General features: G+C 31.9%; 1 pseudogene; it reads left to right on the forward strand.

The window, feature by feature from the left end:
* Positions 1-6,283: 6,283 nt before the first annotated feature.
* LOC120195300 lies at positions 6,284-10,031 on the forward strand (annotated as a pseudogene).
* Positions 10,032-15,297: the final 5,266 nt, after the last annotated feature.

Genomic DNA, 15,297 nt, shown 5'->3' on the forward strand with positions numbered 1-15,297 from the left:
CAACCGGCAACATACAATTGTTCTCGTTAAAAATAGTACCAATATTATTGGTAAAAAACACGCTGCACGACCACCAAAAAGGCATGCCTTTGCCACTTCTTAAGAACCCAAAACCAAAAGGCTTAATACAAAACAAGTACACAAACTATATTCGTTTTTCTATTTAAGCGACTAATATTTTTAGATTAATATAAATGTTTATCGTTACAAACTTTATTATTTTAAATAGACCTGACAAACTTGACTTGAACCCGATTATCTGAACCGATTTACCTGACCCAATACTTGATATTAACTCGAACATGATAATTAAATTCGATCTGATACCCGACCCAAAATTTAGCGAAATCAACTATAACCGAAATTAACCCGAACCAAAAGCAACTCGAACCGAAATTAACGCGAACCGAAAGCAAACCGAACTGAAATTAATTCAAACCTAATTTAACCCGACCTGAAACAACCCGAACAAATTGAAATTGATAAAAGTTATTAAACAATAAAAATTATTTTCAATAATAAATTAATTTAAATAAAATTGATAATTTATTAAAAATATTAGATTTATAATAAAAATAATATAAAGTTTAAAAGAAATATAAAAGTAATAATCTAATTGTAAGATTGAAAACAATAAAAAAATAAATTTTACTTGTCTTACTTGTTATAAAAATATTAGATTTATAATAAAAATATTAGACAACAACTAAAATAAAGGAAATAATATATTTAAAATTAAAATAATATAAAGTTTACTTATGTTACGACTAAAATTTAACAAATAAAGTTATTTATTATTTTTTAAAATATAATAAAAATATTAAATTTATAATTGGAAATAAAAAATTTATTTTTTATCAAATAGTTCTCATTATAAACTTTTCATACGGATCAATATAAAATTTTGATAACAAATTCTAACACGTATTATAAGATCGTATTTGTGTCAAATTATCTTAACGCGAAACGTATCAATTAAAAAAAAATTTAACAACCGTTATGGTATAAGTATTTAAAATGATAACGATTATTATGTTAGATACTTTAATTACCGAAAAATTTAAACACCAAAATAAAAAAAATATAGATTAAATTTTTTTATATTAAGCCAAACCAAAATAAAGGGTCTAATTTTTGCTTCACTTTCTGCTTTTCTTTTATCTGGTTTCCACACCCTTTTTTTTTTTTTTTTTGCAATTCAGTATATTTCTTGGGGGGTTTGATGGCTTGTTCTATAAAAAATTTAACATTTATTTTATTATATATATTGCAATTCAGTATATTTCTTGGGGGGTTTGATGTTCCGGTTGCACTGTGCAATGGAAGCGTTGAGAATCGGGGGTGGGATTTGGTGTACGGGACAATGGAGAGAAAGGTCAAGAAGAGTCGTTGCAGTCGTACAATAAGAAGAGTGAATTTTATATTTTAGGATTGCTTTTACCTTCTTGGACTACAAATTTAACATTTGATTTTGATTTATTATTGGATGGATTTGTGATTGATGTTAAAAGATTATGGTCAATTTATATATTATTATTTAACTATAGTTGTACGTGCGGTGGTTAGTAATTCTCTGTGTTATTGTTATTATATTTCTTTACCTTTTTATTTAAATTAGTAATTATTTCTTTATCATATACTAAAAATTTAAAATATATTTCCTTTAAAAATACTATTTTTCTTATAAGGTTCTGCTAAACCTTTTTTATAAAAAATTAGTACAATTAAAAGTTTATCAATAAGTATTAATTATTATAATCAATTCGATATAAAATTTAGTGCAACATGTTTAGAGAAGCCACGTAATTCAATCTATTTAAGGGCATAGTAACAATATAATCTAATTATATTGTATATCATCAATCAATGTTTTATCCTTGGTATAATTCCAATAGTATGTCAATGATGATTTATCATCGATATTGAGTTGATATCGAGACTGAGAGTCTTGGTATCAACATCATATAAATCGGTATTGATATTTTAAAGTGCACCATTAATCATTTGCCTTAAAGTGTTTTATATCAAAATTATGTGATTTTATATTGATATTTCAACACCTAATATCTAATTAAAATGATCCAAAACGAATATTAATCATTAAAAAAAACATGGTGCAAATTCTTATTTAAGGGTTACTTTAAAATTCAATCAAATAAAATATTTCATTCCTTCATTCTTACATCAAAGGAATGCAAAGGAAGAACATATTATTACTAATTGTGAACAATCGAGGAACATGCAAAATTTTTATAAGAACGATTAAACATGCAAAGGAGTAATTTCAACTTTTCACGTACAACATACTAATTCATGCTATTTAAAATTAATTTATAGGCATTTATGCGCTTTAAAATTAATTTTAGGTATTTATACAATCATTTGATATTGAACGTTCAGACTCCTGACATTTATGGTGCTCAAACATAAAACCTCAAAAAATAACAATTATTATTTACTACCGAGATTGTTTGGTTGGTGCTGAATTTTTTTTAAATGTACGTTGATGTCATTTCAAGAATAGTTACATTTTAACTCCAAGAGCCCTTAACCGTCGTAATACTCATCCATCTCTGTGTACATTTATTCAAGATAAAGTTGTGTAGAAGCCGAAATGTATTTTCAAAAGCCAGGAGGAAATAATTAGCCCCTGAAAAGGGTATTTGGAATTCTAAAGCAATCAAAGTAGTAAACACAATTTGCTTACATTTTAGACAAGAACAGAATCAGGATATAATCAAAAAAAAATAAAGCATAAGATTATATGCTTGTCACCATTTTCTTATTTTATATCATTAATCATTTGCCTTAAAGTGTTTGATATCAAAATTATATGATTTTATATTGATGACATGCCAACAAATAACCAAAATGTATGACATGTCAACATGTTTTAACTTCTTTTACTAGTATGACATGTCCACAAATAACGACATTTAACGTTTCAGACACTAAAATATTATAAAAAGCAAGTAACCAAAATGTTATAAATAGATAACATAAATAACCAAAATGTTAACTTTTAAAATTTGATGACAAAAAATGAAAATTGACGAAATAGCTGCAATTCCAATAGTTTGGCCACAATTTTTTAAAAGGAAATTATAATAATGGAAAACAAGAAGAAAGCAAGTGTAAAAGTAGGAGCAAAACGTAGGGCGTCCTTTATTGAAAATTGAACATTTTAGATGTGGAAGGACATTCCTTCTGCCAACAAAACAAACCCCACCACAACCCCAAGAATAGGTTCCCTGATGACTAAACTCCGAAAGCCAAATAAAAGCAAACACGAGTCAGCTACCTCTCCCAAAAGCAACTAGACAATAAAAAACAATGCAGTATCCCACATCTAATGCACATATTCACTCCCAAAAGCAACTAGACAATAAAAAACAAAACAGTATCCCACATCTCATGCACATATTCCATTACTCTTTGTCCATTTCTCTTCACAAAACGTCATCTATTTTATCATTTCCATCATCCAACAGCCCTTTACTCTCATCTTCATCCATGCATGAGCTCATTTACTATTAACTCAAGAGTGAGAGGAGAACCAATAAACTTATCAAGAGTGAGAAAGTTTAGGTTCTTAACTTGATAATAATCGTATTCTTTGATTGTTAAGACTTTGGAATAAAGTAGATCATCTTCCTAATAATCTTCTAATTAGGGATGATTTCTCCATATCTCTTTAGACTGTTGAAAATAACGAAAAATATATATCATAGCTTTGATGTCTTTATCAGGTTACTTCTTGAAATTTTTATAGCTATGGTTGAAAAGATTGATTTTGGTTTCCATCACTTCATCGGTTCCTCCATGAGTGACTTGGAGCTTGTCCCAAATCTCCTTGATATTTGGACAAGAGGTGATTCTTTCGTATTGATTTGGGCCTAATGCACAAACTAAAATGTGCATTATATTTGCATTGAGTTGAAACTTCTTTTTCTCTACTTTACTCCAATCTTCCATCTCATTGGTTGGAGTAGAGTAACTTTCATAATGAAGTTCCAAGCTCCTAGATCATTTACTTGAATGAAGAGTGTCATTCTATTCTTCCAATAGGCATAATTTGCTCCATTGAAATAAGGTGGCTTATTAACCGATTGAGAATCTTCAATGTAGTAGGCACCAGAGGTTGAAGCCATCTTTCTCGATTGACTTGAAAATTGATAGAGCTCTACAAGAAATGTCTCCAGAGGTTGTTAGACCTTCAAATGAGTCAAGTTTTGATACAAATTGTTGAGATTATTAAGGCTATATGAATCAACCGAAATAAGTCAGAGGGGTGAATTGAACTTTAAAAATTCTAGGTGAGCAAGCAATAAAGATAAAAAATATGACACACGGATTTATACTAATTCGAATTTTAACCTAAGTCTACACTCATTATTTTAGCTCCCCATTGAAGATTTTCTAACAAATTCACTAATTGTTCTTACATTTTCTAAGATAAGGTGTAACCTTTGCAACTCTAGTTTTTCTAATGCTCAACTAAAACATTTCCCCCTTCTACAAAGGATGTTCGGGTGAACAAGAATAACTCACAATGTAGTGTTTACAAATATTTAGCTCACAAGAAACAATTACAAAGATTTGCAATGAGCTCGAATACACTGTGTACAATAGAAAAAGGAAAATAAAAATGAAAGACTTTTTTCTCTTGATCCTTTAGCTTGTATAGGTGTAGTAACATTCTTCAAGTGTTCTTGTGTTTTTTTTTATGTTCGAATGAAATTGTGACTGTTTTTAGCTATTGGGATGATTTGGAGCCGTTGGGACTTTAATTTTCTGTAAAATAAAACTGTCTAGAACAGAGAGTATCAATACTGTCTTTAGGAGTATCAATATTTCTTTTGTTATATTTAAAAATATAGTTTGGTTGGTGTTGCAAATTAATTTTTTAAATGTACGTTGATGTCATTTCAAGAATAGTTACATTTTAACTCCAAGAACCCTTAACTGTCGTAATACTCATCCATCTCTGTGTACATTTATTCAAGATAAAGTTGTGTAGAAGCCGAAATGTATTTTCAAAAGCCAGGAGGAAATAATTAGCCCCTGAAAAGGGCATTTGGATTTCTAAAGCAATCAAAGTAGTAAACACAATTTGCTTACATTTTAGACAAGAACAGAATCAGGATATAATCAAAAAAATAAAGCAAAGATTATATGCTTGTCACCATTTTCTTATTTCATATTATATATTTTCAGATCTGTTTGTTAATATGAATTTTCATTTTGAAATTTTAAGCATCATAAATACTTTTAATTTTCTATTTCAACCTCTTGATGTGGACAAGTATAAATGTATATTGGTTTTATGAATCAGGCGGCCGTTCCTCAAGTCCTTTCGGACACAAAGGTGTACTTTTTTTTAAAGATTATTTGGATGCTAAGGGAGCGTGCATATATGTGCTACAATGTTACTGTGTATAACCACCGGTTTCCGATTTATTAATCGACTAATTCAGATCGGATAGAGGCAAGAACGACCCTCCCAACCCAATTTGTTTCATTCACAAACTCATGATTCGAACCACTGGCATTTACTTACGGAATCTAATACTTCATCACATTAGATCAAATAGTTGTTAGTTGTGCTACAGTATTATTAATGATGAGTGAATTTATAATATTTTAGAAGAATGAATTTATAAAATTTTAAAAATAAAATAAAATTAATAGGAATATTTTAAAAAATACTTAAAATATATAAAAAATTAGATTTTGATATCAATTTGAGATGAAATAGTCACGAAGATAAAGTCATTCGAACCAGTATTGTCATTCGAACAACACACATAAGTCGAAGTTCAAAACCCAGAATCGACAGACAAAACCGAGTTAGCATGCATGTTGACAATATAGCCATTGACTTTGTCACCCTCCATTTGAATGAGTTTAAAGTCAACTTTAGAGGAAGTTATATCAACCAATGTACCTCTTTGTTGGTCGCTACATCCACCTTCTTGAAATTTTACCCATTGACTTCATCTACTCAGCACATGGATTAGGATCGTAGCATTCAATGATTTCATTTGTGAATGCTGCATGAACTGAGCCATGTACCTCTTTGTTGGTCGTTACATCCACCTTCTTGAAATTTTACCCATTGATTTCATCTACTCAGCACATGGATTAGGATCGTAGCATTCAATGATTTCATTTCTGAATGCTGCATGAACTGAGCCCAGATTCTCATAATGTCAGTTAAATCAAACCCATAATTCTTTAACTAAATGTAATTTAAAACATAAATAAATATAGTCAGTCATATATGGCTATTTGGTTTTCACCTTCTTTGCTTCGAGGTTTAAGTGATAAAATATTACCAGTGTGTTGAAGATTCAGCAAGTTGATGATTTTCTCTCATTAATAATTCAAAGCACCCCGTGACTGATACAGCTAAGAGGATGAGTCAATCAGTTTCCCGTCAACCCTTACCGAGGGAGAATATGTCCTCTACCCCTATAAATACCAGTTTCTATATTTTCATTGTAAGAACAGCATTTCCACAAGTAATATTAAAGCTAAAGTTGTTATATGCTAGCATTCATTGTAACATCTTCAATATCGGGTTAGTGACTAAATTGTAAAGTCTCATAATTTGGTGATTAAAATAAAATGATTGAATAGTATAAAGATTTATTTGTAAATTATTGTATGGATTTGAATTGAAAGGAAGAAGGAATAGAAGGGCAAAGAGGTCATTTCTAAGAGAATAAGAAAAGAACGGTTATATATGTATCCACGTGGGTTGAAAAGGGGAGAACACAAAGGCTTCCAGAGTTCTTTTCTTCTTCTTTCTTCTTGTACGTGCAAAGCAAAACAAATGTGAGTTTTCTGATTTTTGAGTTTCTTGTTAAATTTAAGATTGGATTTTGATTATTAGATGATAACTAAGCTTAAGGAAAGCTTAGGTTATCTTAAAATCAAATGATGATGGAGTTAGAAGAGATTAAAGATTAGAGGTTCTTGAATGAAATCTTGGAATAGAGTTCATATCTAGAATTGGAAGTTAAATTTGACTTGTCATCAATCTAGTTAAGACATATTAAGGGTTAGAAGTGGAATTAAATCATGTTGCAAAGTTGGTATAATTCTTGGATTTCACAAGGAAGATAGGATTATGAGGTTTAAGATGAAATAAATGAGTATAGATTGGTTTAAGTATGTGTACTGGAGTTAAGAATATAAAAGGGGATGAAACATGAAAGATTTAAGCTGAAATGGATAAGTTTTCGGGTTCAAGAACTGAATTCTGGGCAGAGTGCATCAGTGCACATTCAACGTGTACCGATGCACCAAGAGAAAATCCAGAATTTGTTGAAGGTGCATCGATGCACATGGAGTGTATCGATGCACTCATTTAAAATAAATGAACATCGAATGCCATTAGTGCATCGATGCATAAGGAGTGCATCGATGCACCTGCTTAAAATACAAACATCGAATAGGATTTATGCACCGATGCATGGGTAGTACATCGATGCATCCGTCAAGGGATGCATCGATACATGATGTAGTGCATCGATGCATACCTTCAATAAGAGATGGAAATAGCTTTCTTTTAGCCTAAGGATTAATAGTTTGGAATATATCAATTCGTATGCAGATAAGTATCAATGTATTACTATGTAGATTTAGAGCGTAATCTTATTCCAGAACAATCGAAGGATTGAATCGAATCAAATCAAGCAAGGCTAAGGTGAGTGCATTTTATAGTTAAAGTGTATAGAGACAAGACTTGTGATAAGTCTATCTTTTATAGTTGAATTAATGATTTCATACCCATGTATATGCATACATATACTATTGTAATAGTGATTGCATGCATAATTCATTATATGTTCATATGACATTGAATGAACGAATATCATTGCCAGAGAATATAATCCATGTATGTGAAATAATGGAAAAGATTATGGGTTTATATGAAAAGTGATGAAAGAGATATGAAATGAGAAATGTATTCATATTAAAGCACATGTTATATGATACGAGAGCTATAAGTATAGTTGCATGCCAAGAGTCGAGGGTATATTAGTCCTTCAGGACGTATCCAGTGGTCCTTCGGGACGTATCCAGTGGTCCTTCGGGACGTATCCAGTGGTCCTTCGGGACGTATCTAGTGGTTCTTCAGGACATAGTGGTCATTCGGGATAAATACTGAACAAATGTTCGGTGCCCCATGAGAGAAATTATTGAGCTGTGGTGACAGCATTAGTGCACAACCTCAATGTACTCAAATACCTCTATTCTCAATAATGTACATGGGCAATTGAAAGATAAATTAAGGTGAAAGTGATACAAGAAAATAAGTTTCATATGTACATGACATGATTATATCGGTTATAGTGAAATATATACATGCATATTGAAATGCCATGATCAAATGGTAAGAATGCATATTCATGAATCTATAGCTACAAGTTTATTTATTGCCTCACTAAATCTATGACTTAGCGTGTAAGTGATTTACACGTAGGTACCAGGAAACAATAAGAGCAGTACTAGAAGTGGCAAGAATGGCATCACTACTAAAAGATCAGATCAGAAGTAATTGGCAAATAGGTATTTTGGGTTGTGTATAGAGTGTTGGCATGAAATAAGTCGTTAATTACGAATGCTCTGGTCGATTTTGTATTTCGTGATCTCTTTTATGTAAATTAACGTATTTTGTTTTAATGAAAGTTTAAAATTTCCATGTTTTTCTTTAAGTGGCAAAGTTTGAAAAGTCAATGTGACACCTCAGACTCATATTCGGTCGGATATCGGGGTGTTACATTCATGTCGATCTAAAGTCTGCCTATTGATGTTACGGGTGTGATCTATATACATATATATGACGAAATTTCTCCCTAATTGCGATTGCTATTGTTGGATGAGTTTTATTTGTTTTGCAGTTGTTGGATGTTACAACTTGGAGGACAAGGAATGGATATCAAGACAAGATCCTTATGTTTGCCTGGAATACGGAAGTACCACCAGAACCCGCTCATGCATCTCTCTATCCATATGAAATCGATTTAGACATTTATGTTCCGAATTCCAAGTAAAGCTCCTAAATTAACAGATATAGTTCCGAACTAATTTTGCTTAGATGGAGGGAAGAATCCTACCTTCCAGGAGAAATTCGTGTTCACGCTTATCGAAGGCCTCAGGGAATTTGAATGTAGTTGTTTGGAACAGAAACAGTATCACCGCCGATGACCTTATCGGCAGTGGAAGGTAAAATGATCTCATTCTGCACTTCAACTCACAGTGGATTCTGAACTGAGTTGTTCTTGCTATAATGTTGCAGGGTTCAACTCCACAAAGTCCTGTCCCAAGGTTATGATGATTGTATATGGGAGGTTAGATAAATAAAAGCTTGTATAATCTTTAATAACCATGATCCATACATTGTACTGCCTTTCTGGTAGATTTATTTTGACACAGGCACTCAGGAGAAGTAAGACTCATATTACACTACTCTAATGCCAAAGCCACAGTAAGTTATTTACCAAGTAATCTATAATGAATACGTACCTTGATAAAATACAATGGTTATCAATTGTAGCAACCACAAAAAAGGCAAGAAAAAATCAATATCAGAATATGCATCCTCTGCACCCATCAGCCAGGCCTCACCATATGGTTACCCACCAGCAGCATCTTCAGCTCCTTACCCGACAATGCCGTATGCGGCTCCATCTCAATACAAGTCATCATATCCGGCTGCCACAGCAACGTATCCGCCAACTCCAAACGGTAGTTATCCTCCACAAGCCCCTCCGGCAGGTTATCCACAACAAACATACCCACATCATCCTCAGGCCTCCACTATTTATCCACCAGGTACATTTTTTATTGATGCATCCTATAATATTCCTAAAAGTCAAGATATTGAAATCCTTTCCACTTATTTTCTACAATTTTTCCATGTTTATCAGCAGTTTGATCTGAAGTTCCGGTTATCGCTGCAGCTCCAACTGGAATCTATTCTCTACCACCCTATTGAGCTCTGTCAAGCACATCAATAGAAGCAGCAATAATTAATGGTCTGAGCCACAATGGCGTTGTGATTATTACGATCCATGACGAAAATATCATTGCATTGGATGAATATAATTGGCCCTTTTTTATCTGTATTGGTTTCTTATATTCTACTGCTTCTCTGCAATTCTATATAATAAAGGAGTGGTGTTTTCGGGTTGGACGAGATCAAAGATGAGCAAATAATTTATCCTCACCATCTTTGACCGAGTTCGGCCTTAGCTAAATGACCATTTACTCATTTAGGCTGGACAACGTACCCATATATATGTAAGGTGATTAAGATTTCCAGGGAATGTTTTATTGGTCACAAGCTTTTCCCTTGACTGAAGTATTTCATTAATTCATAACTTATTTGAACACGAGGTTACAAACATCTTTAAAACTCTATTTACTTTATAAAAATCAATATTTTACAAGTTTTACACCACAGGCATAGACATGATTATTGTCAAGGTATACCTCTATCTCGTAAAACTTATATTTACAATTTTTTTCACTAGTCAAATAATTCGAGTGATGTCAACGAAAAAAGAAAATTAATCGGATCATTTAAATGGTTTTACACCTTAGTTAAAAAAAGAGAATTGTTCTTCCAAGAGTATTCGGGTTCGAATATAATCAATTTTAAGTGAAAATTTTATTTATATTCGAATAAAATTAATATTTAATTTACGTAATTATTAAATTAAATTATTTTTAATTTCATTTGAAAATTAAAAAATAATCAAATAGTTGACGATTTTCCCGATATATCACCGGTGACCGGTAATATTACCGATCTAACACTGGTCAAACTATATTTCTCGATCTAACACCCTTAGCAGTAAAGCGCGCCCCTGCACCGCGCTATACGATGATTTGGCGCCACGTGGGTATAACGCGCCCCCTGCACCGCGCTATACGGTGAGCTGGCGTCACGTGGATATAGCGCGGCCCCAACAGCACGCTATACGGTGAGCTGGCGCCACGTGGGTATAGCGCGGATCAGGTACAACGCTATACCTTTACTGTATAATTTTATATAGCGCGGGGCAGGTACCGCGTTTTGTATAACTTTACTCGCTATAAATACCATTCTCCGCCGGTTAATTTCTCACATCTCTCCTCTCAACTTATAAATTAATATAACAATTCTGTCAACGAGTTAATGATTCTGGCAATCTTCTCATATTTTATTTATAAGTTCGTGCGATTTTTCGTTATAAGGTAATTTTGTTATAATTTTTTATTATATTTATTGTTTATTATGATTATTTGAAAAAAAATATTATACTAATTATTTTCAATTAATTTTTGTGTTTATAAAATTGGAAAGCGGGAGCATACGTCGAAATAGTTTTGCGGTACAAGTAATAATATTAAATTATATTATTTAATTTATTTACGTTGATTTGTAAAAATTTTATTGTGTTATATGTTCGTTCATATATAATTTATTAAATCAGGTTTGTGTCATTTATTTTTTTTACAGATATAATAGTGTCGCGCTTTTAAGCTCAAATAATGGCGCGACTTTCAGCTATTATTTATTATGATGGTAAAATTCGAGAAGATGAAACCGGCGTTGTTTTCGTATCAAATGAGCGTGTTAAAATATCATTCAAGAAAAACATAACTCTCGAAGAGCTAATAACGAAGATTTCAAGAAAAATATCATGCACGTGGCGTCAGCTCACCGTATAGCGCGGTGCAGGGGTCGTGCTATATCCCGTGATGTCAAATCATCGTATAGCGCGGTGCAGGAGTGCGCTTTATTATTAAAAGTGTTAGATTAAAAAATATAATCTGACCGATGTTAGATCGATAATATTAACAGTCACCAGTGATATATATATATATATATATATATATATGGAAAATCGTCCAAATAATTTACTATGATTTTTTAAAAGAATAAAACTGTTTTTCAACATCCAGCTGTAAGCATCAAAAGCTAAAGCAGGCGTAGGGTCTAACCTAGTCTTCTCACAAATTCAACGGGAAAGGACAGACCTAATCAAACAGTTCATAATAAATCATGCGGCTATGCGCCTATGCCTATGCCTATGAGTCCACTTTTTGAAAGAAAAAGGTAATTATATGCATACTGCAACTTGAACATGATTAAATGAACGCTGGGGCATTTGGACAGAGAAATATAATATATATTTTTATGTTTGGTTAGTTGTAAATTTTTTTTTTGTAATGTAAGATTATTAATATTGAATTTTTTGGATATATTATCGGGAATGTCATTATCTCCTTTTTTTAGGTACTTTTAGATTACTGGTATTTTGAACTAAAATGTCCTTAAATTTTTTTCCCAAAAATATTCTTCTTCTTTCATTGAATAATAAAATTTTATGAAGGTTAAATTATAAATTTATCTTTAAATTATTTTAGATTTATAAAAAAATTATAATTAAAATTTTATATGAAGTTTAGGGGTTAAAATAAAATTTTATCCTTTTATTAAACCTTTTAATATTTTTAATTTTGTAAAAAAAATATAAATTTTATGAATTTAAATTTTTAAATAAAATATATAAATATTTTCTAACTTGTTAAAAAAACAAATATATAATAAGGATAATTTGGTCAAATATGCATTCCAATAATCTTTTATTCCTTTAACCAAACACGATAATCTTACATTCTTGCTAAACCAACCAAACACAAAATACAATATTCTCAGTAATCATATTCCCTGATAATCTTACATTTCCACTGATAATATTACATTCCGTGAACCAAACGCACCCTTAAATATATAAAAGATGTATAATTTATGTTTATTTTTTAAGTTTAATGTATAACTTTTATTTTATTTTAATTTGATGTCTAATGTTTTATTTCATTACTTAAAATAGGTCAGTCATAATGAAGAGTTAATTTTCTTTGTTAAATAACATAATCTCACAATTTTAAAATTCATTTTTAAAAAAATATTAAAAATATTATTATATTTATTAAAAAACCTTTTTTTAAATTACAAAAAACCCCCTCAAAATCTCCAGATCCTAACATTAACCCACCGCCACTCCACTTTCCGGCCACGAGCATTGTCGTCGACATAGTCCTTGTAATCATTCTAGTTATAAGTTGCCATAGTTGCCGTCGATTGGCCGTCGAAATAGCTTGGGATTACGATTTTTATCCTAGGGTTTGCAGGGTATAAAACGTCGATTTTCTGTCGATTGGTCGTTGATTAATCACGATTTCATAGGGATTTTGTTGAGTTAATCGATCGACGGAATCGGCCAAGAGGGGGGTGAATTGGCAATTAAAAATTTCGTGGAAGCTTTTGCAGAAAAATTGAAAGTAATTGCACAGCGATTTACAGTGGTTCGACTTTCTCAAACAAAGTCTACGTCCACTACCTTAGCTATCCACACTAAGGATTTTCCAACAAATTCACTAATTTGTTCTTTCTTTTGAGGCCAAAGAGATAACCTTACAAATCCCTCAAGAGTATACCCCAACTCTTGAGAACACTCTTTTTCCCAAAGAGAAGATTACAAATTTGCAAACTTACAAGAAAACCTCAAAAGGTAAGATGTTTGCACAATTCTAGAACAAGAAAAGAACACTCAAAGATAATTACAAATGAGCACAAATGGTGTTCTTGAAAGCAAAATGAATATTGAAAGGAAAATTGGCTTGATTTGCACAAACTTGGTGTTTGATGCTTTCTCTCTTGTTTCTCTATAATTTCTTGTTGATCAAGGGCTTCGGAACTTGTTTAAATACACCTTGAATCTCTTCTGAACGTTGGGGATGATTAGTGAAGATCATATAGCCGTTTTAGTGTGAAAACAATTAATAAAACAGTTTGGAGCGTGGGGGGAATCGGTACCCCCTATGGGGAATCGGTTCCCTAAGTGTAAAATTAAATATTTCGACCGTTGAACAGGGGGGAATCGGTTCCCTCCGAGCATTCTGGAAATCTCGGAGCCAAACCATTCAGGGGGGAATCGGTACCCCCTAGGGGGGAATCAATTTCGTCTGAGCAATCTGGAATTTTTGGCTTTGAAATGGTTCGAAATACTTTGAAAGATTATTTTGAAATTGTTTTAAGATTAAAACTTAATTTTACACTTAAGTAAGGATTAAAAATGATTTTTGAAATATTTTGAGTAATGTTTTGATATTCGAATAATTATATCGAATATACTTAGAAAATCATTTTGGAAAATCTTAAAATTCATTTAACTTAATTTGTTATATCGAAATATCAAAATGTTTTCAACAATCTCCCCCTTTTTGATATAACAAAACATTTTAGTAATTTTAAGATTTTGAAATCAAGTTTTGAAATTACTCCCCCTTACTTTAACACTTCTCCCATTTATCATTTTAAAAACACACTTAAAACACACTTCTCCCCCTTTTTGTTAAATCAAAAAGATTCAAATAAACGTGAAAAATATTAAGCCAATTGATTAGGTATATGTATGCATAAGCTGCTAAGATCACAATTAAGAGAAACGTTAGCCATTAGTTCCGTAATCAATATTCATAAATAATGTGATATGGCAAAATTGGTCATATTGCTAATAATGATGTAAATGATGCAATAATAAATAAATCACACCAAACATATAAGTTCAAACCATCCATAAATCCAAACAAATTCACAATCCTCAAATTCAAACATCCCAAAATATTCAAAATGTTAAAACAATAAGTTTGGAAAACAAAGTAAAACATAGAATCAAACATTCGTAGGAGGATCAAGAGGAGGAAAACGAGCTCGCATAGCGGCCATTTCGTTAGTGAGGTCATTAATACGTGCGTTGGTTGCTTCATTATTTGCACGCATTTCCCGAAGAATTTCTAATTGTTGAGATCCCATTGTGGATAAATGGGACTCTATAGAAATAAAGCGCGAATCCATGGTCGCATATCGGTAATCAAATGTCTCCATAAAAGATTGAAAATATGGAGGCATTTGAGTCTATTGTTGTGCTTGCTCTTCGGGCTGCTCCTCGGCCTGCTCAGGTTCAGCTTCAGCTTCATCGATGTCTCGCATTAGTTGCTCAAGCTCGAGATCTTCGTCAGCTTCGGGTGGAGCTCGTGAAGAACTAGCTCCCGGAGTAGTTGCAGAAGATCAAACCCATTCCCCGGTTTCCTTATCCTTAATCCATCCCGCTCTCGTTAAGGAAAGAAGGTTAATTTGTTTCTTAAGAGGAAAAACGACATCTAGACTGACTCTAAGCCCAGTTTTGGAAAACAGATTACTCAAAATACAACCGTAAACAAGAGATGAAC

Source organism: Hibiscus syriacus, unplaced genomic scaffold (genome assembly GCF_006381635.1).
Source record: "Hibiscus syriacus cultivar Baekdansim isolate YM2019G1 unplaced genomic scaffold, ASM638163v2 tig00004620_pilon, whole genome shotgun sequence".
Classification (NCBI taxonomy): domain Eukaryota; kingdom Viridiplantae; phylum Streptophyta; class Magnoliopsida; order Malvales; family Malvaceae; genus Hibiscus; species Hibiscus syriacus.